The sequence below is a fragment of the Stenella coeruleoalba genome, assembly GCF_951394435.1.
Source record: "Stenella coeruleoalba genome assembly, chromosome: 9".
Classification (NCBI taxonomy): domain Eukaryota; kingdom Metazoa; phylum Chordata; class Mammalia; order Artiodactyla; family Delphinidae; genus Stenella; species Stenella coeruleoalba.
The window spans coordinates 12,035,087-12,057,824 of record NC_137155.1 but is presented as its reverse complement, the minus strand read 5'-3'; the positions used below and the strand labels follow the sequence as shown (position 1 = coordinate 12,057,824).

Below are 22,738 nucleotides of genomic sequence, written 5' to 3'. Positions count from 1 at the left end.
CTGGGTGGTCCGGAATGTCTCCAGGGCAGTTTCTGGAACTGGGTGGTCTGGAGAATTTCGGTCTGATGCAACCTGTGAATCTGATTGTGTTCCCCTGCCTCGGGCCAGTTGGCCTTACAATATCCACTCTTTTTTTTAGATTCTTCCCCCATATTGGTAAAGAGTATTGAGTAGAGTTCCCTGTGTATACAGTAGGTCCTTATTAGTTATCTATTTTATATATAGTAGTGTGTTTATGTCAATCCCAGTCTCCCAATTTATCCCTCCCCTCCTTACCCCTGCTAACCATGTTTGTTTTCTACATCTGTGACTCTATTTCTGTATTGTAGATAAGTTCATTTGTACCCTTATTTTAGCCAAGGAATTACTTTTTTTTTTTCCTAGACAGTCAAGTTCAAAGGAAAATCAAATGCTTCCCCCTCAACTGAAATCAAGTACTTCCCCCTCAACTGAATGTATGATCTGGGTTTGTTAGAGGCCTTTAGAGGAAAGTCAGACTGCCCAAGAGAGACATTTGTGAAAGGGTAAGATTGGACACCTTCTCCCTGCCCCGTGCCCCGACGACGCAGAGGGCAGAGAATAGGTGCCTCCCTATGAAACCTATTCCTGCTCAGGAAGTGAGGCGGGTATTCCCTAAGGAGGGAGGAGGGGGTGAGTCAGAGAAGAGGCAGCGGGTGTGGTTCCTTCCAGACATGCTCCAGCTGCTGCATAAGCCGGAAAGACATGGTCACTTCTCCTTTGTGGCTTTTGCCTGAATTTGCAGTGTCCCATTTTTGAGATAAAACTGGAATCCTGTTTTTATCCTGTGCTATACGAAGAATTTCTGTCTCGGGACATGGCCATATCAACGAAGTTGCATAGTTTTAAGGTTAGTTATTGCCTTTGTATCAGGGTATGTGGTCAGTCGTAGAAGGACCTACATCGAGTTTAAAGAATAGAACTTTCTGGTATGAAAGGGCATGGTCATGCCAAAGATGCTTCTTTGAAAGTTTTTCTTTCCTTTTTTTTTTTTCCCTCCACCTTCAACATTGACCTCTAAGCGAGTTTCAGCATCCTTGGTGAGCTGCCCTCATCCTGCTGTAAGTACTCTCACTTTGGAGGACTCAACCTCTGAGCATTTCAGGAAATCTGTATCCCAGACGGTGCTCATTCACAAACCTTCACCAAGAAAAACTGTTTTTCTCCCAATTGGCTCACGGAGTTCACTGTTTCGTGAAGCCCTTCTAAGACGGCAGGTCTCTGTGCTTTAATATCTGAAAGAGAGATTCTTATTGGTACCTGTGGGCCATGATTTTGGGGATGACATAAAAATTTTGGCTCCAGAGTTCTTTAGCAAAAGCCCAGTTCAGAGACAGGCTAGGACAATGGGCTGAAAATGATCTTGGCCTTTCAAGTGCTTTATCCTGTCCAAAGTTCCAGTGTGAGAACCTGATCTCCCAGAAAGTATTTCTTTTATTTGCCAACCACAGAGAATCACTGACAAAACTAATTAAAGAATTTGAACCTCATTCTGTCTTTTGTTAGCTGACCCTCAACCAGGGGCTGGACTTGAAACAAAGACGGTCTGAGCCAACAAGATATAGAATGTGAGGCTCTCAACCAGGGTAAAGAGGACTGCGTGCGTTCATTCGCTCAGAAAGAGCTACTTGAGCACAAAATACCTGGCCTTCCCCCCCCCCTTTTTTACAATGGAAAACGCGTTGGGTTGCCATCAGAAATAATGAAGTTTGAAGTTCCTGAAAGTTAGTCATTTATTGGACTCGACTTTCCACCCTTTTCTTGAATTCCAGGAGCCAGGTCAAGGCAATGAGCTCTCATGGAAAATTAAGCAGTTTTGCAAAGGTGCTTAAAGAAATATGCTTGTTTCAGGTTTCAGACTCTCAGGGGGATGATGGTCGTTGACTGCAGGCTTAAGACAACGATGAAGACTTCCAGGTAGGAATGGACTTAGGTAGACCCTGACCAGTCTACCTGAAAAGCCTCCTGCCCCAAAATACCTGGTCTTATCCTAGATATTCACCCTTCTTGCTTTTTTTCTTCCCCCCCACTACATTTTAAGATTGCACAGTTTGGCAGCCATAGTAATGATCACATGGAATGGCATTTATTGACTGAATATCTTGGCTGATTGAAGAATGACTGTTCTAAGATTGTGGAATGATTTCTGAAAGTTACATAATCACCCCCTGAAGTGAAGGGATCCATTATAACATGCATCTTCATTAGTTTGTTAGATGACATAAATTCAAAGAAGAGGGGCCTCGGGGAGGCTCCTGGGAAAAAAAATATTATTTTATTGATCTGGAAAAATATTAGCATTAGAGATTCACAATTTATTTTTTAAATTAAAGAATAGAAACACAAATACGATTTCATTTTCAAACGTATTTGTTTTTAACCTTGGTAACAATAAAACAAAGATTTTCGCAGAGTCATCAGATAAAAATAAAGGGTGGGTCTCGTGCCTCAAGTTGTCCACTAACCCGACTTACTGTTAACCTACCGATCAGTCTGCACAGTCTGGTTTGATCAGTGGAGATTGCCCTCATTGAAAAGACTTTTCTAAAAGCATTTTACATCAAGTCAAGGCCTCCTTAATCCAGAATAAAGCTAAGTATATACAAGAGTGACTAAATGTAAACAAAAGGTCAACTCAAGCATGAGCTCAGAATGGGGGCTCACACGCTTCTCTCCAAGTCTGGCCGGAGCATCATTTCTGCTGTGTGCCTGCCTTAGGATACAGTGCTGTGGCTTGTCTTCTAATCCCATCACTCTGGAGCCCTAGCCTTCAATGCCAGATAGGTTCTCTTGCAAATGACCAAATACTTGACTTTGAACTTTTTTTTTTTTTTTTGCGGTACGCGGGCCTCTCGCTGCTGTGGCCTCTCCCGTTGCGCAGCACAGGCTCCGGACGCGCAGGCTCAGTGGCCATGGCTCACGGGCCCAGCCGCTCCGCGGCATGTGGGATCTTCCCGGACCGGGGCACGAACCCGCGTCCCCTGCATCGGCAGGCGGACTCTCAACCACTGCGCCACCAGGGAAGCCCTTGACTTTGAACTTTTAAGGAAAGATTTAATATGGGGTGATCGATGAGTGAAAGTGCATTATGCAATCCCAGAAGTGTGCAAAAAGTCAGGAAAAGAAAATAAACATTCTTGGATTATTTGACCATGAGAGCATGAAAATTGCTTTCAGCAAAGCCTTCTATGACAATGGGGTCTTGAAGGAATTGCAACTGAGATCCAAAGAAAAAATGAGATAGCCGTATGTATTTTTTTTTTAAATCTCTGTGTTCAATTGTGCTATGTAGAAGCCACTATTTTCTCCTCCCTTAACAAAATCTTGGGTGTATTCCATAACTTCCTGGTCACATTTGGTAATTAAAACTTAGTGTGGCTTAATTTAAACCCTTAATTGCATATCCAATTTACAGCTAGAGCTGCGACTCTGACTGTTTAGAAAGAGGATGGGGGCAAGATCTGGCTCTGGATCAATGCTGTCCTCTTCTTCCTCTAGACCTAGATACTTGGGAGCCTGAAGCAGGGCTAGGGAACTCAAGAATCCTTCCTTAAATGTCCACTCATTCTTGGGAGAGAGGTACCTCTGGACATTGTTCTGATTCTTCCTGGTTCCATCTACTACTAGTGGTTTCACCACAGGTGGAGTATGTGGGTTTTTAAGCTTCCCCCCACCCTCCCCAATTCAGCCATGTCTGCCATTAGCTCTCCATCCCAGGTCTTGACTTGGTGACTATTGAAGGAATCCCATGGCTCCTGCACCCAGCACCTCCACTAATATCTGGGCTCCCTCAGGTGGAGCCAGTGAAAGGCAGGGGGCCTCTTTCACATCATCCAAGAATGGAAGGAAACTAGGTGGGCTGGGGACCATCCTGCCCTTCCTAGGCATTTCCACCACAGTTCCTCCAAGCTCTGATACTCATGCCTTCAGAAATTTCTAGGCTGAAAGAAGGTCAGGGACTTGCCTGGCGGTCCAGTGGTTAGGACTTCACCTTCCAATGTTGTGGGGCGTTGCTGGTTGAACCCCTGGTCAGGGAACTGGGATTCCACATGACTGGCAGCCAAGAAGCCAGAACATAAAGCAGAAACAATATTGTAACAAATTCAATAAACACTTAAAAAAAATGGTCCACATCAAAAAAATCTTTAAAACTATTTTAAGAAGAGGGTCACAGATTGCATATTCCTACATGCTTTGCCGCCCCTCAGGGCTGCACACCAAGCTCCCCCAAGAGCTCTAGTGGCCACCCTTCAATGGAAACATCCTAAGGGAAGGTCTGACGCCTTTGGAGGTTCGGAAGGCCTCCAATTAAAGAATGAAATGTCAATTCCCCTTTATTGCAAGTACCCCAGTCGTTATAAATGACTCTTCTGGAGCCCCCCCTCACTTTGTTTCAGAAGTGGAAACATACTCTTCCCAGCCCCTGGCTTAGGGTGAGAACAGACTGGTACCAGTGCGCTGTAATTCCCACATCGCCCTTACTAAGCCATCTCCTCTAGACTGGGGAGGGCCTGGTAGGATGGTGCTTGGTGGCAGTGGGACCATCCTACTGCCTCTCAGACACCCTAAAGTGTAGTTTCCGGTCCTAATGCACGATGGTTTCTTTACGGGTCTTGTTAGAATATGAAGGTACCTCTGATTCCAATGGTATTAAATATCTTGTTATACTAACAAAATTGGACATGACTTAAAAGTGACTTGTTTGGGGGGGAAATGTGGTTCCAAAAAATGCAAGTTCTATGGTAAGTGATGGGCAATTGAATGAAAGATTACATTTCACATACCCTGTTTAAACCAGTTTTTTTTTTTATATTTGGGGCTCAAAGAATAAGCTTTTTCTTCACGAAAATTAGAGAAAAGAGGCTGAATTGAGCTCACCTTCCCAAATCGCAGGCATAGAGCCACAGGACGGATAAAGGTAGAGTCATGAGCGTATGTTGTATCACATGCCCCCTGAATTCAGCTTCCAGCTTCCAGCTTAAAGATCTTTGGGTCACCCACGCATCCATCTTTCCTTCCGTCCTTATACCATCCATTCATCCATCTCCGTGTCCTGATTGCTATCAAGTAAATTGTTATAACACAATTTTTTGTTACCGCAAAAAAAAAAAAAAAGAACTCAGTGAGCCACATAAATATATGTTTTTGTTTTTGTTTGTTTGTTTTTCGGTACGCGGGCCTCTCACTGTTGTGGCCTCTCCCGTCGCGGAGCACAGGCTCTGCACGCGCAGGCTCAGCGGCCATGGCTCACGGGCCCAGCCGCTCCGCGGCATGTGGGATCTTCCCAGACCGGGGCACGAACCCATGCCCCCTGCATCGGCAGGCGGACTTTCAACCACTGCGCCACCAGGGAAGCCCACACATAAATATATATGAGTAGAACACAAATTTTGCCAAAATAATCAGAAGGCACTGAAATGGACTAGGGATCACAGAAGGTTGAAGAGTGGTTGGGGTGGATTTTGGAAATATTCCTAGAGGCATCAATCTTGAGCTGAAATCTGAAAACCTTTCTGAAAGGTGTAGAGAATGGAAAGTAGAAACTTGCTGCTCCTCTGTAGACTAATTCAGGCAGAGGCCTTGAGGCAGAAATTGAGAAATGGGTTTTGAAAAATCAGAAGCCCAGCTTTGCTGGAGCAGAGAGACCCTGGAGAGAAGGAACACATGAGATGGGACACCGAGGTGGAGCAAGTGGAGGCAAGTTGGAATCAAGGGTCAGAAGTTTCTATTTGGTCCAGATGGTAACACGAAGCCACTGAAGGGCCATGTTTACACATTTTCAAAATCCAATTAGAATACCACATGTTTTTATGGTCCAGTCCCCCATTTTGGACCCATTAAATAAATTAGTTGAAAGAGAAAAACAAAGGGAAAAATAAAATGATGTGTCATTCAATAGCATTAGGAAATCATGGGATAAATGTGTGAAGTTGGACTGTTTGACCTGGAACCAAATTAATCCAAATGTGGTCTTGATGACCGAGTCTCCAGCTGAACAAAGGCCCACGCCAATGTTTGAAAATATGAACAGCTAAGAAGAAAAAAAAAAAAAAAAGATGGTGGTTTGGGTGAGGAAAATAGGCATCTCTCTCCCTTTGAATGGTTTAGACATCCCGCTAATGAGGGTGGAAGGCTAGGCCAGTTGATTTTGCATGCTCGAGTCCAAGCTCTAGAGTCTAACTCTTCTGTAAGAACGCTGCTTGAGACACAGGAGGAAGCAGCTGTTTGAGTGGAATTCCCTCTGGAGGGGAAGGAAGGCCAGCCATCCAGATGGGATCAGACAAAGAGAGGATGGGAGAGAAAGCAAGAGAGCAAGCCTAGGACTGTGGCACCTACTGCCCATCCTTTCCTCAGCCCTCGCCACAAATTAGAACCTATAAAATGGTGTGTAGTGGCCCAACAAGAGTGGGAAGACAGAGAAAAATGCTGTTTTCTTGAGACAGTCACCGTCCTCATCCTCCTGTGCTAGGACGATTTCACTGTTTAGAACCCCATGACTCAAAGTGTGGTTCCCCAACAGGGGCATCCATAACCCCCAGGGGCTTCTGAGAAATACAGCGACTCTGACCTCACCCTAGACTTATAAGGAACACGCTGCACTTTCACAATCTTTCCCAAATGATTCATAAGCATGTTAAAGTTTGAGAAGCGCTGTGTCAGAAGATTTGGAGCAAAGTAGATAAGATAAAATTAGAGGTGAGAAAATTAGAGGTGAGAGAATGACTGTAATCCCCTGGGACAGGAAGCAGCATAAGTAGTCCCACCCCCCTGCCAATGGAACTTGGACAGTTTACAAGAATTACTGCAGACCCACCCACTTCTATCCAACCATGGAGACTCAAGACTCACAGATGTACACTTGTGCACACAGATAGAAGTCCCTGGGAATGCATCGGTGGGAGAATTTCTGCTGTGTCCAACCTCAGATCAGCTTGTTTTCTTTACAGTATGACTTCAGAGCTACTGTCTTTTCCCTGAATTACACCCAGTTCCTTTCATCAATTATGTTTTATGTTCTTTCCCTGTTTTACTTCTTACTCCACTCTTGAATCTTTCTTGAGTGCAGCCCCAGGTCAACCCATAACTGGCAAAGCCAAATCAAGACAGTTAGAACCACAGTTATTTGCCGTTCAGCTGGAAAAATAATGATTCCCCAGCTTCTCAAGTGTGGAAATCTCTCAGAACCAACCTCTTTCCAGGGCCTAGGGACCCTCCCACATTAGTTCCAGTGAGCTTTCCATCACTCGTAAGTATTTTCTTATACTCCTCAGGAGGGTCCACACTCGATTAGCTCACACTCCACTGTGCCTCTTCCCATCATCTCAAAAGCTCCTTATTGCCTTTCTGTGTAGTTTTTAAGTCTCTGTCAAGGGCAGGGCACTAACCTGACTTAGGGCAGCAGTTCACGTCTGACGAATCTGAGTTCCTCCTGGCTCCAGGTGTCTGTGGCCCTGGTCAAGTTCCTCAGTCTTTAGGAGCTGCAGATTCTTTACCTGTAGAATGGTAATAATAATACCAGCTGCACAGAAATTCGTCATTATCAAAGAGGCAATGTTACCTAAAGCTGTCAGCACAGCACCTGCCCATGGCAAGTGCTCAAAAAATGATAAGTGACAGCTAGCTGGGGCCTTTGATGGTAAATTAGATAATCTTGACTTACAAGAAGCATTAGTCTATCCAAATGCCTCATTTATACTGTGATTACTTCACTTCTCTCTGGACAGGGCTACCCTAAGATTCATGTAGGTTTTAGGTGAGAAGATTGTCTATTCAACTACACTACTCTTATATGCAGAGAAACTGAAAGAAAAATCCAGTAAAAGAATGCAGAGTCAGGAAGTGTACCATGATGAAGCTGTGGGTGTACTTTCTGACTCTCAGGATCTACGATGAAAATCCTAAATAAAAGGCAAAAGAGCTCGACCTTGTTTAAGTATTTCCACATTCAGAACTCTTGTCAATATCTGTATAAGCGGATTACACGGCTGTCAGCACACTAAGGCCGTCTGCAAGCCACCATTGATAATCCAAGTAAAGAATGTCTGATAAAATCTTACACTGTGATTTTGTTTTTTTAACTAAAAAGTCACTTCTGTGATTGCAGAAAGTTTTGTCCCATGCAGTCGACTGTGCTGTTTCATAACAATGATAAACACACATGGCACTTCACTACAAACTTGGAAATATGACATGATTTCTGCTCTTTCGGCTGACCAGTCATTTATCACAGGTCATTTACATAGGGCTGGATGGCTTGGTAAACTAATCACTCACCTCCTTCATGTAGTGCTGCGTTCTTAGTACATCACGTGAAATTAGTTGGATGATTTTAGTTCCTTCTCCTGGGAGCCACAGCCCAGTTCACAGACAAACCAAAAACAATCTGGCTGAACCCACCAGCCTGAGCCCACATCAGGGGACAAGAGTGTCTTTTTATTTTTTAAGTGTACATTAAAAAATATTTATTCACTTGTTTGGCTGCGTCAGGTCACTGTCGCAGAGCACAGGCTCTCCAGTTGTGGCGCGCCGGCCTTAGAGTGCATGGGCTTAGTTGCCCCATGGCATGTAGGATCTTAGCTCTCTGACCAGGGATCCAACCTGCGTTCCCTGCATTGGAAGGTGGATTCTTAACCACTGGACCACCAGGGAAGTCCCGACAGTAGTGTCTTGATGTTGGATTCATGGACAGCCAGTGAGTCAGTTCTGACTTCTGAGAAGGAAGCTTTGGCTGAGGACAGAGCTAAAAGTACAGTAATAGAAAAAAAGTGATGTCTGTGTGTGCATGTGTGCATAGGTATACATATGCATGTATTTTTGTTTTTTAGAACTTTGCAACGGGTTTTCATTTTTGCTTTATATCTATTACAGTGTCTGAAACCTAAAGAAATACACTTTCTCTTCCAATTTGGATGTGTGTGTAAATATCATTTGTCTGGACTCAGCACACTCAATGCCATGGTTTCTTGGTCTCTGTCTGCTCTGAAATCATCAAGCTCTGTCTGTACATGTGTGTACACGTGTGTGTGCGTGTGCGTGTTTGTGGCTGTAGTTATGAGCTAATGGAGGAAGGCAAAAATTCTGAAAGAATTTCAAGGGGCTACCTAATAAAATTTTGATCACGACATAGGTTATTTGCTTTGAAAAAAAAGAGAAACATCTCTTTAGATTTTTTTTCCACTGGTTTGTTTATCCTCCTGATCTCTCACAACAACATTTCTGGTCTCACACGCTCTTCCAAAACTTTGCAACGCTTCAACAAAAGGTGAGGCCTAAATCCCCTGTCTTTGAAAGTGTGCCTTTCTGTGACTACCCCAGTGAATAAAATATCATGGATGTGAGGCTACATGACTTCTGAGGCTGCACCATTACGAGCTTACAGCTGCTCGCTCTGTCTCTCTCTCTCTCTTTCAGCCTCTCTCCCACATGTCTTGGGAACCCTGAGCTGATATGTAAGGAGTACACCCTCCCTGAAAAAGGGAACCCTCCTACACTGTGAGTGGGAATGTAAATTGGTACAGCCGATATGGAGAACAGTATGGAGGTTCCTCAAAAAACTAAAAATAGAGTTGCCAGATGACTCAGAAATGCCACTCCTGGGCATATACCCAGAGAAAACCATAATTCAAAAAGAGACATGCACCCCAATGTTCACTGCAGCACTATTTACAATAGTCAGGTCATGGAAGCAACCTAAATGCCCATCGACAGAGGAATGGGTAAAGAAGATGTGGTACATACATACAATGGACTATTACTCAGCCATAGGAAGGAATGAAATAGTGCCATTTGCAGAGACGTGGACAGCCCTACAGACTGTCATACAGAGTGAAGTAAGTCAGAGAAAAACAAATATCGCATAATATCACTTATATGTGGAATCTAGAAAAGTGGTACAGATGAACTTATTTGCAAAGCAGAGGTAGAGACACAGATGTAGAGAACAAACTTATGGATACCAAGCGACAATGGCGGGGTGGGATGGACTGGGAGATGGGGATTGACCTATATTATACACACTACTATGTATAAAAGAGATAACTAATGAGACCCTACTCTATGGCACAGGGAACTCTACTCAGTGCTCTGTGGTGACCTAAATGAGAAGTAGATCTAAAAAAGAGGGGATATATGTATATGCATAGCTGATTCACTTTGCTGTACAGCAGAAACTAACACAACATTGTAAAACAACTGTACTCCAATAAAAATTAAAAAAAAAAAAAGTACACGCTCCCTGAAGCTGCCGTGCTGGAGGCAACCTGAGGAGAGACCACACTGCAGAGGGAGCCGTGCCCGAGAAGCGCAGGGGTCCAGCTCCCAGCTCTCTGACTTTTCTCAGCTGAGGCAGTAAACTTGCACGGGGCTGAGGGAGCTTTCAGACGACCCCGCGCCCTACCCTCACGCTGCCCTCGCCCATGTCAGGTGCAGCCAGCCTTCCAGTCGAGACAGACTCATCCAGATGGGCGGAGATCAACTGTCCCCACCAAATCCTGTCCCAATCGCAGATTTATGAGCAAAATAAATGTGGTTAAGTGACTCCATTTGGGGGTGGTTTCTTACACAACAACGGATAACTGGAGTACACACCATGTGAAATTAGCTTGATGATTTTTTTTTCCCTTTGGGGAATTTTTTTAAATTGGGGGAACCGTAATCTAATTCCAAGACAAACCAAAACATGTGACTGAATCCACCAACCTGGGTTCACACGGGAGGGCAGTTGTGATTTGATGCTGATTTGGCGAAAGTCAGCGGCTTCTGAGAAGGAGCCTTTGCCTGGAGAAGCAGATAATAATATATATATTTTAAAGTGTGACAACATTGTACCCATGCCAGTTTCCTGGTTTTACTGAACTGTGGTTACATAAAACGAAAACATTGGGGCAAACTGGATGAAGGGTACACGGGATCTCTCTGTGAAGTTTTGCAACTGCACGTGAATCTAATTGTTTCCAAAAAAATTATAAGTGGCTGTATATGAGAACGTGTGTCTGTGTGTGTGTGTGTGTGTGTGTTGGGGTGGATGATGTGGTGAATGGATTGAGTTGCAATGGCCAACATTCTGGTGGGACGTCCGGTGACTCTTTAATGAAAGTTTGATCATTACGTATATTAGCTACTGTTTAAAAAAGAAACATCAAATTTAGATATTTTTATTAATTAATTCACGGCCGCCCCATCAGTCTCACATCAGATTTAAGAAGTGAGAAGGGGCATTTTACTTGCACCTCAATGTGTAGCATTTTCATACTGGAAAACCATGATCAGTATCGATAAAAGGGATCTGAAAACGGTAAAAGAATCCCAGCCTCTCCTGGTGGGTTCCAGTTTCTTCCAGGCTACTGAGAGGGCTTGGGGGTGTGACTGCCAGGCTGGAGGTGATAATCCCTGAAGGGAAAAGCTACCAAACTTGACGTTAATCCCAGGAATCAGTTTGAACTGATGACTAAAGAGATGTTTTTTTAAACAACAGAAAATGAAACTAGGGAGAGTTGCACGGCCACACAGGATCCCTAAGAAAACTTTTACTCAGCTTTCTGAATTCCCTTTCTGTTTTTATCATTAGATTTCTTTTACTGGTAGATGAAGGAAGATGGCAGACATAATACCTGAGGGATCTGACACAGCACTCACAGCACCCAGAGAAGCAGGTTGGAGAAACTGGGAATGACCAAATGGAAATGGAGAGCATAGGTTAGCCCACGTATGGCATATACTGGAAATCTATTCATTTCCCAATAACATACCTGAGAATTGTGGGGTTTTTTTAATTAAAAAAAATTTTTTTTAAATTTTTGGCCGTGCCGCACAGCTTGCAGGATCTTAGTTCCCCAACCAGGGATCGAACCCGGGCCCCCAGCAGTGGAAGTGCGGAGTCCTAACAACTGGACTGCCAGGGAATTCCCAGAATTGTGAATTTTTTTTTAAACAAAAGGACAAGTATTACTGCAAGCAGAACTTTTTAATTAAAGGAGAGATACAGTTACAGGCAGGAGATATTGATGTGGATCCCTAACACTGAGAAGACTTTTTCTCCCCAGCAGTCTGGTGGTCATTGAAGGAGTCAGGAGTGAAAAGACGGACAATGAATTAGAGCTGGAACTCAAATAAGAGCCTCTTGTCTCAGAAAGAAGACTGATTAATTGATAGTGGCGTGAATGGAGGCTTTTTGCTTTGCATGGTTTGATGGCGTGTGCACGCTTGTGTGTGTGTGTGTGTGTGTGTGTGTGTGTGTGTGTACACATGCTGATTTTAAGCGATTGATGCAGCAAAATAAATTAGTGTAGATGATTACTGCAAACGGTTGTGATCAGAGATTTTCAAACTTGGCTGATCCTTACCTCCTGTAGTGTTTTTAAAGCGTAGATTCCCAGGCCCTACTCCAGACCTTGTGAGTCAGAATCTTTGAAAGTAGAGCCCTAAATTCTAGATTTTTAAGTGCTCCCCAGATGATTCTTAGTATCACTCAGGTTTGGAGAACTAGGTAGGAATGAATGGATGTTTCAGTTTCCCATCCTTCAAGTGACACTGGCATTAGGCCATTTCTATTCAACTGCGCTGAGGTAACAAGACTGTCCATGGGCCATTCCTGGTGGAGCCTTTCAGACAATGAACTCCCAGAGACAATGGCAGACCCAGTGTGAACTCTCCGCTGTGTGGGAAACACATTCAGAGTGACTTTATTTCTAGATTTGTCTATTTTAACCCAGGAATCCATTTACACATATCCCCCCAAATCTCTTTCCTGCTTCCTCCCTTGAATGCCAACAGTTCACCACACAAAAAGTCCCCAGGCTGTGTGTGGCAGTAGGAGTGTGTCTGCCAGGAGGCAGGCCCTCAGGGCAGACCCCTTCTCAGCCCGGTGTCTGCATTCAGTTAGAACGGTTTCCAAGATCTTGTGTTTCAGGGAGTCCTCCAGACTGGAAGGACTTGTTGTTAAAGGGAATGGGTACTCATAAGACTGGTTCTTTATGAAAACACCCTGACCGGCCAGATTGACAAAGGGGAAGGGGTTTTACTCAAAAATGGATTCTTCTCAACCTTGTGACCAGCATAGAGCTTCACCCTGATCAACTCTATATGATTCAGGGAGGGTTAACTTCTGTTTCTTAGTCGCCAAACCTCAGTGGCTTAACAAAGGTTAACTTCTTATTCCCATCCCAGTGTACTGCAAGCCACTTGGGGCTGTGCTCCACGGGGTCATTCAGGGACCCAGGATCCTTCATTCTCACTGTTCTGCCATTGCCCAGGGTCTCAGAGTCCTCCACTGAAGTCTTTGCATTAGACCAGCAGGTGAGGAATGAGGGAATAATATGGAAAATCCATGGGACGCTTTTTGTGGTTAAAGCTTGGGGATTCTGTTAGCTAGAGCCCAGGTTCATGACCTCGCTTAGCAAAGGAGGCTAAGAAATGTAGGCTAGCTATGTGCTTAGGTAAAAATAGAAACAGGTTTTGGTGAACACATAGTCTTTGCCACCATCTCTTTAAAAATATGATGTGATGAGAATGAATTTATCTGTGAGGTTTTCCTCCCCCAAACCCATAACCCCCGACTAATCATGAGAAAAACATCACACAAATCCCAACTGAGGGATAGTCTACAGAATGCCTGACTAGGACTCCTCAAAGCTGCCAAAGTCATCGAAAACAAGGCAAGTCTGAGGACCTGTCACAGCCAAGAAGAGCCCAAAGAGATATGACAGGTAAATGTAACGTGGTGTCCTGGGTGGGACCCTGGAAAAGGACTTTAAATAGAAACTAAGGGAATTTGAATACAGTGTGGGCTCTAGTTAATAACAAGGTATCAGTATTTGTTCACTAATTGTGACAAGTGTATCATATGAGTGTAAGATGCCAGTAATAGTGGAATCTGGGTCTGGGACACGTGGGGACTCTCTGTACCACCTTCATAACTTTTCTATAAATCTAAAACTTTAAAAAAAAATTTTAAGTTTGTTTAAAATTTTTAAAAAGTGAGTGCCAGGAAACCCTACTACAGCTGTTTTCCTGCCATAGCCATGAAAAACCACTTTGTCTACTGAGAAATTATTACTCTGGTCTTCCCCTTACACTCATTTATTTTACTTACACCTGTCCCCTCTACCTTTCCTCATCTCAGAGTGATCATGTCTCAAGAACAATTCTTGTATTACCTTTTTAATACCATGCTTTATGCTCCTCTAAGAACATGGACCAAAACAATAAATAATGCAAAAATTAAAAGCTCTTATACCTCTGTGCTAAAACACAAAAACATATCCTTAGACACACATGCATACGCATACACACGCACAGGATTCAGGAAACCTCTCACCTGGTTTTCACTGGGGTCACTACTTTTAGATTTTCATATCACGAACTCTATTATTAACAACAGTAACTTACACAGAAACTTATTTTCATCATATTTTGCCCCTTTTCCATGTCATCTCAAAATGTTCTGTACAGAACCTGTCAAATATATTTGAAAATTTCTCCAAATGGTAATAGATTAGAACTTCAAAGGAATATTAATCCAGAAAGATTTCCCATTAACAAGAAGGATTTCCTATGTAAAACTCCCCAGAATAGTTTGGGTAATATAGTATTTCATACCACAGTTCTGGAGATCTACATGTGGAAGAGTCTGAGAACTCCCACAGTAAGTCAATTTTTCTCATTTGGTTTAATCCAACATCACCCAAACGGCTTTGATCTGGAAATCTGTTTTGTTTTCATTTTTCTTTTCCCCTTTCTTGTCTATTATGCATTAACTTCTTGTGGAACTAGAGATTCTTCAACGGCATTTAGATAATGTTACACTCAAAAAGTGGTAAGTTAAATAATATTGGTGTTTTTTTTCACATATTCATAGAGAAGAGAAAAGAAGAAAGAACCTATCTTTTTTCCAGTCTTATTTTCAAAAATTAGACACTCATCTTGAAATTAGAAAAAACTAGTTTGGGTTATTTTTCCTATGTGTGTTTGGGTAAATTATCCTATCTGAGCCTTGGTTTACACATTTTATAAAAATAGACTAATAATAATACTTATTTGAGGAGCTTGTTGAGTGGATTCAATTAAAAACAGCCTGTATAATTATCCCTCTTCCTGGCTGGTGGAGACCAGTGCAAAACATCTGGGTGACTTGGCAGCTTAGTACTGACTGAACAGGCTAACCCTGATGATTTTCATTAAATCGAGAACGCCAATCTCAGATAAGAAGCAAGAAGACTGGTGCCTGGTGGTCAACAAGGGAGGACCCAGGAGGGAAAGCAAGTTAGGAAGTGGGGTAGAGGGGTGGGTGCAGAGAGAGATTTATGACCACCCACCCACAGGCCTTTACACCTGTCCTCAGAGCTGACATTCATTGATCATGGACTCTGTGCTGAGCACCCTGGTAAGTGCTTTCCTGCAATAGCGTATCTAATGTTCATAGTAACCTGTTAGACTGGCCCCCTGATGATCCCCATTTCACAAATGAGAGTGGTTAAGAAATGTGTTCTTTAATGTGAACTGGTGCAGCCACTGGGCAGAACAGTGTGGAGGTTCCTTAGAAAACTGAAAATAGAGCTCCCATACGATCCAGCAATCCCACTCCTGAGCACATAGCCAGAGAAAACCATAAATCGAAGGGATGCATGCACCCCAATGTTCATTGCAGCACTATTCACAATGGCCAGGTCATGGGCAACTTAGGGGTCCCTCGACAGAGGAATGGACCGAGAGGATGTGGTACATATGTGTGGTGGAATATTACTCAGCCATAAAGGGCAACAATTTAGTGCCATTTGCAGCAACATGGATGGACCTAGAGATTCTCATACTGAGTGAAGTCAGTCGGGCAGAGAAGGACAAATATATGATATTGCTTATATGTGGAATCTAAAAAAATGGTTCAAATAAACTTATTTACAAAACAGAAATAGAGTCACAGATATAGAAAACAATCTATGGTTATCCAGGGGGGAAGGGGGGAGGGATAAATTGGGAGATTGGGATTGACATATACACACTACTATATATAAAATAGATAACTAACAAGGACCTACTATATAGCACAGGGAACTCTACTCAATACTCTGTAATGACTTGTATGGGAAAAGAATCTAAAAAGAGTGGATATATGTATATGTATAACTGATTCACTTTGCTGTACAGCAGAAAGTAACACAACATTGTAAGTTAACTCTAATAAAAATATAAAAAAGAAAAAAAAAAGAAAGAAATGTGTTCTTGATCATTAAGTGGCAAGGCCACGATTCAGATTCAAGCAAACTCTGGAGCCCAACCTTGTACCACTGTATTATCTGGGTGTCACTTCTGTCAACCTACTTTTTTTTATTAGACTGAACCAGTGACAGCTCTCTACTGCTCTCCTCCCGCCCTCCTCCTTTTCTCTCCATCTGTTAGGATGCCCTAGTAAAGGAAAGTCTACTCACCTAACCCAAGGCCCTTTTCCAGGAGGAGCCAGGACACTGGCATGTCCCCTGCTAAGCCTATATTTCTGATCGAGGTGGAGAGTAAGACCTTTCCATACACAAGGCAAGATGTACCTCATCTCTCCAAGTGTGGTTACCTGGGGACCACTCTCGTTTGCAAGTAGCACTAGCTTTGCAAACAATTCTGCCCATTGGCACCTACAGCCTCGGCTACCAGCTGCCATGACCATTGGAAGACCTGCCCCCTAAGCAGCCACCCTCCCCCTCTATACCCCTTAGGAAACAGCAGACACGTGGAGGGAGGTTCTGTGAAAATCAGAGAGCCATTGCCAGGCTGGAACCCGAGGACCAGCCCCACCACTATGCCTGGCTTTCTTCTTAGGGGACAAAATGTCCCCACCTTCCCAACACCCACCAAGATGTATCTTGGCAAAGCTTGCGGTTGGCTATCCAAAGGCCCTGTAAGAGAACATTTTCCTTATTGAAGTCACTACAGTTTGATGTTTGTTCCTTAGCTTTCTTGGCTCTTCAGGGAAATACATTTTTGAAAATTATTATTTGTCTTTATTTTTATTGTTTGGTAGGTACCTTCAGGATGGATGCATGTTACCTAATCTCAGAGACTGATGCATATATAAAACAAAACAGAAATATACCATTTTACATTTAAATGTGTCATGGCCAACAGGTCATTACATCTAGAATGGACTTGCCAAGGTAGAGCCCATGGATTCCTGTCTCCCTGACTCACCTGGTTCTGATTCATATTTTTTCTCTTATTTTTCCTTTAAACCCAACTTTGCTTTTTTTCTAATTACAAAAATATGGTAGAAGAATCTAAGAAACATATATTAGTGGGAAAAAATGAAGAAGAAAATAGTGATCTTTTATAATCCCACCATTCTGCAATAACCGCAGTTAACATCTTCCAGACATTTTAATATGTACACTTGTATGCGTAAGCCAGGTGTCAGCAGGGTCTCTCTGCTCCTTGTGATCTAGATAAGAGGCCTTGGTCCTTCATTTCATTGCTTTCCTCGGGATTTTGGCAACTTCCCGAGGTCTCACATTCTAATGATCACCTGTGACTCTAACTTCCTGCTTCTTCTCAATTCCATTCTCCACTCTTTAGCTTACAGCTCTTCCTTTATTTTGCTTTGGCCATAGACCCAAATGTGGAAATAAGGCTCTTTGCTTGACTGGTGAGTAACAACAAATTATCCCAACAAGGATTTGTTTGATGCGTAGCTGACTTCAAGTTCAGGATGTGAAGGCCATTACACTTGAATATCAGACATCCTTTTCCTTAGGGACCATCGGTCTTTAAGCCATGTTACTCAGCCGTGCACTTTCTCCCCTCTTCCCAATCTCTTTTTGCTTTTTCCCTCTCACAAACAGAAATCATATTCTTCACTTTTTTTTTTTCCCCTCTAACAAAACAGTTCAGTTGACTAAAGACCTTTCCCACAAACTTAACTTCAGGAATTCCCTTTCTATACACAACGTCTCCCCCAAAACTTCAACACTGACATTATCAAAGGGGCTGGAGTTATTGGATAAGGGCCGTTCACATCCCCAGATGTGGCATGAAGTTTCCACTGAGATACAGATATGCAACGCATGGCAAAGACAAGAGAGTGAAAATAAGACATTCCACATGGTGGGGATTTCAAAGGGGATGTTAAAAAATGAGTTTCATAGTTCTTAGGCCCCTTCCTCACATCAAGTATATAAAGAGACAAGCATGGAGATCGAGAAAGGTTTTAGAAAGACTTCAATGAAGAGAGCAGTTAGGGAGCTATAAGAATCTGCATCCCAATATGGGGCCTGGGATGCTTTCCATTCCACGTCAAGTTCTTGATTAAAAGAGAAAAGCTTCTGGGCTTCCCTGGTGGCACAGTGGTTGGGAGTCCGCCTGCCGATGCAGGGGACACGGGTTCGTGCCCCGGTCCGGGAAGATCCCACATGCCGCGGAGCGGCTGGGCCCGTGAGCCGTGGCCGCTGAGCCTGTGCGACCGGAGGCTGTGCTCCGCAACGGGAGAGGCCACAACAGTGAGAGGCCCGCGTACCGAAAAAAAATTTAAGAAAAAGAGAAAATCTTCAAGGACCACTCAGAATTGATCTGGTATGTGTTCTCCTCTGTGGGGGAGATACACTAGGCTGATGTCTGGCTTTTGCTTGGAAAACTGAACAGCGGAGCTGGGCACTTGGCTGAGCCTACCCGCCCTCAGAGGAAAGGAAGGTGCATGTTTCTTATGGACCAGATGCGGCCTCATAGTCAGGGAAAGCTGGTCAGACCATCTTTAATGCAGCCCAAGAGGATTTCCTGGGGGCCTTGGGACTTGATAAAGTCTCTGTCTAGTGGGCTGCTGTGAAGAGAGTGGCCAAGTGGTAGGAACACATGACAGAATCAAGAGAAATGCAATTAAGCAAGTCCAGTGGTGGGTCTCAGGAAAGGCCAGCAAAGGGCCAACCAGAGAAAGAGAGCTTCGACCTCCAAACAGGCTCCAGGAGAAGGGCTCCTCTCATTACAGAACCAGTCAAAAGCTTTCCTGTTCCCTCCTCCTGCCCTCCCTGACCAAAACCCTGAACAGTTCAGGAAAATGGGGGGAAAGTGAGGAGACAGAGTGGAGAATGAGTAAGAACCACCAGCCCTTCCAGACTTTTTGCCTGCAGAGGGTCCGAGTTAGATAGAGAAGTTTTATATTAAAACCAGGTGCTAAAAAAAAAAAACAAAAACCAGGTGTTAAGATTTGAGAATTACGTGCTAAGAATGGTTAAAACAAAACATGGGGGCTTCCGGGCTTCTCTGGTGGCGCAGTGGTTGAGAGTCCGCCTGCCGATGCAGGGGACATGGGTTCGTGCCCTGGTCCGGGAAGATCCCACATGCCGTGGAGCGGCTGGGCCCGTGAGCCATGGCCGCTGAGCCTGCGCGTCCGGAGCCTGTGCTCCGCAACGGGAGAGGCCACAACAGTGAGAGGCCCACATACCGCAAAACAAACAAACAAACAAACAAAAAAACATGGGGCTCCCTAAGTTTCCATCTGGAGAATTCCCCCTACCTAATAAAGTCGGAAGAAGCTGTGGAAGACAAAAATAAAGATGCTAACTGAAGAATTTCCCTGGGTTTCGTGCACTATATTGTAACATGATTTTGAAATTACTAACAATTACAAATAATTGTGAACAAGTATTAACAATTCTTTAACCAACATCATTGACCTTTGGTTATTTTTTTATTTTTCTCTATAAACAACACTGATGTGATTACTTTGTATATCTTTAAGGATCTCTTTAGCACAACTTGCCAGGTTACTGGATCGAGGTTAAGATTCACGATGAAAACTTTAGCAATAAATTGCTGAATCACAACAATTTACGTGTCATCCATGCATGCACCTGTCATAGATACATTGGAACCTTCAAGTTCTGCCGTCTTAAAGTGACCTTGCTCTCCTGACCCTGATCCCTTGTGGGTTGATTTACAATGTGACTCTCAAAGGACTAAACTGTCACCCAGCTTTTGAGCTGGTCTTCCCTTCATTCTTGTTCCTATACTTATGAATGCATTTCAGAGATCCAACCTGTTCATGTATTAGCAGCTGCCTAAACGCTGTTTTTGTAGTTTTCAGGATTACAAGAGAGAACTGAAAACGCACCATCATTTGTATATCTTGGATAGATCCCCTATACTTGGGGTGGGAAAACAAATTCTGCAGATCAAATTTTCCAACCTCATGTTTTCCTTCTGAGAAAGATGTGACTGCTTCTCTTGACCTCACAACCTCAGCTAAAGCTGTAATTAGGGCTGATTCGGTAAACGTAGCTTCTGGCTGAGGGGGTGTTATTGGTAACGGTTCTCGTCTTGAACGGTGCAAGGAATAGAACTGCTATGGGTTTTCTGGGGGCTTTGGCTATAGGAAAACAAACACATCTCTTAACAATCTTAAGGAATATTTCAAAACAGGCTTTCAATGAGCAGTAATCTCCTCTGTCTATATTTGGCTATGCAGTACCTTCCCATGAAATGTAATTCCGAGCTGGCTGTCACTTGTCATTCTCCCCGTGTGCAATATTCACCAACATGAGAGCCCTATTTTGCCAACTCCCAGCACTTAATTTTCATTCTCATTCGTTTTACCATTTCTCTTAGAGAGAAAATAACACTCAATTGTCAAGGGGATTGAATGGCTTGTAAATAACAAATGTTATCTTACTCCCTGGAACTTATCTCAGGTTATGTTATGGATTTACCAGGTCCCACAGAATATCAAATACATGAGTCTTAAAGGGGAAAAGTCTCCATACTAGTACATGAAAAAATCCCTAAATTCCAGAAGGGTGAATGAACAGATGGACACTTTTGGGACATGTGTGTGTGTCATTTTTGTTTTACATTTCTTTGGCTCTGCAAGAGAACGCATTTTCTACAAAGTATGGTAGCTGAAGTGAAGGATAATATTAAACTAAACCTGGAAACAAGAAATGAGAAGTAAATAGTTTAGCAAAAGCGTGGTTCCATATGTTAATTTTGAAAAGTTTCGTTATCGAAACACAGGTTTAAAACAACGTGGCCTTGGACTAACACACAAAAGGTAAAAGTGACTGATGCAATGGAGAACACTTTTCTTACCTGGAGGTGTAGATGCCATTCTGACACACTCACATATGTATTTCCAGGTTTTTGTCATTATGAAAATTCAATGTTTTAATAAGCTCCTATAAAAGTAATTATAGGTTGGCGATTTTTTTCCCTGAGCAGTGATTTCTCACACAGAAAATAGAGCACCGAGTGGTTCTAGCAACGTGGGGCACTGAACTATTGCACCTTTCGCCACAACATAAGAGTTCTGGATGTTATAACAACACAGTAGTTTCTAAAACATATCAAGGGGAGCAAATAAATATTAAAATGAATCTCTAGTTGCCAGAAATGAAAAGAGAACTCCCAGCCAGCACAGACCTAACGAAGAGGCAGCCTGATGTGGTAGTGAGGTAATAAGATTTAGAAAGGTGTCCTACCATTCATGGGCGGAAATACTGGTGCTCACACCTTGACAGGAAACGTGGACTTTGGCCCCATGAGGCATGGTGCTTGAATTGAGACTGGCATTGAACCCTAGAAGGTTACTGACTCTGTGAAAGACCTTCACAGAAAAACCACCAGGACCAACCTGGCATGCTGCACCTAGCTTGCTCTGCCCAGGGCTCAGGGAAGAACAGAAAAAGAAAGAAAGAAGTGTCCAGCCTGCCACATGCACAGTGACAATCAAATGAACACTTGTAGCTAGTGCAGAATCTCAACTCAGAAATTAACGTGAAAGCTTCTCTCACCCAGGTGAAGTGCTTGGGTATCTTAAAAACACAAAACCATTAAGGACTCAGGGCTAAAGGGACTTACAGAGAAAAAAAAGAGATGCCCTCTATTCTTCCCCCTCAGATAGGTTTTTAAAACTGTGCTGTTGTTATAGTTTATCCAAAATTTTTGTATGTTTGTAGTTGAAGGTGAGTCTGCAATAGTTTAGGTCTACATGTTGCTAGAATCAGACAATGAGTTACTTTCTATGTAAGAAATCACCATTCAGGAGAAAACATGCCAATCTGAAAAATGTCAAGATGCACTTGCAAGAAAAACACTGCACATAATACAAATAATTACTCACCACAGGAAAGTCAACAGGGACAGTCAAAAGAGGATGAATGTCTCCCGTCCCTCCAAGAACCAGAAGAAACAGAACAATCTGAAAAGAAACCAGAAAACAAGATTACCTAAAATTATTAGATATTTTATTTAAAAGAAATAGAAAACATGATGAAAGACATGACGCTGTGTAAAAGAACAATCTAATTAAACAAAAGAACTAACTGAGCTTCTTTCTACAAAGAGAAAAAAATACAATAAAAAATTCAAAGGATAGACTAAAGACCACATTAAATATAGTAGAAAAGAGAATCAACAAACAAAAATATAAAATCTGGGAAATTACTTGTAATGCAGCATCTGGAAATACCTGAAAGGTAAAAGAGAAGTTAAGCAATAAGCAGGATAGATGTAGGCAGTCTAAAATATGTCAAATTAAAATTTCAGAATGGGGGACTTCCCTGGCAGTCCAGTGGTTAAGACTCCGTGCTTCTAATTCAGGGGTTGTGGGTCTGATCCCACGGTTGGGGAACTAAGATCCCATATGCCGTGCGACATGGTCAAAAAATTAAAAATAAAAATAAAATACTAGAATGTGGAAAAGTTTTAAAAAATAAAAATAAAATTTCAGAAAGAAAAAATAGAGTGAAGAGAGGCA

The 22,738-nt window shown here is 42.9% G+C and overlaps 1 long non-coding RNA gene across 1 annotated transcript; it reads right to left on the bottom strand.

Annotated features, from left to right (window-relative positions):
* Positions 1–2,165: 2,165 nt before the first annotated feature.
* LOC307192066 lies at positions 2,166–22,407 on the bottom strand. The gene is made up of 4 exons (XR_013829956.1): positions 22,103–22,407; positions 10,717–10,794; positions 7,404–7,511; positions 2,166–5,078 (listed from the first exon to the last, which is right to left on the bottom strand). It is a non-coding gene; the product is annotated as an uncharacterized lncRNA (long non-coding RNA).
* Between the last annotated feature and the right edge of the window lie 331 nt (positions 22,408–22,738).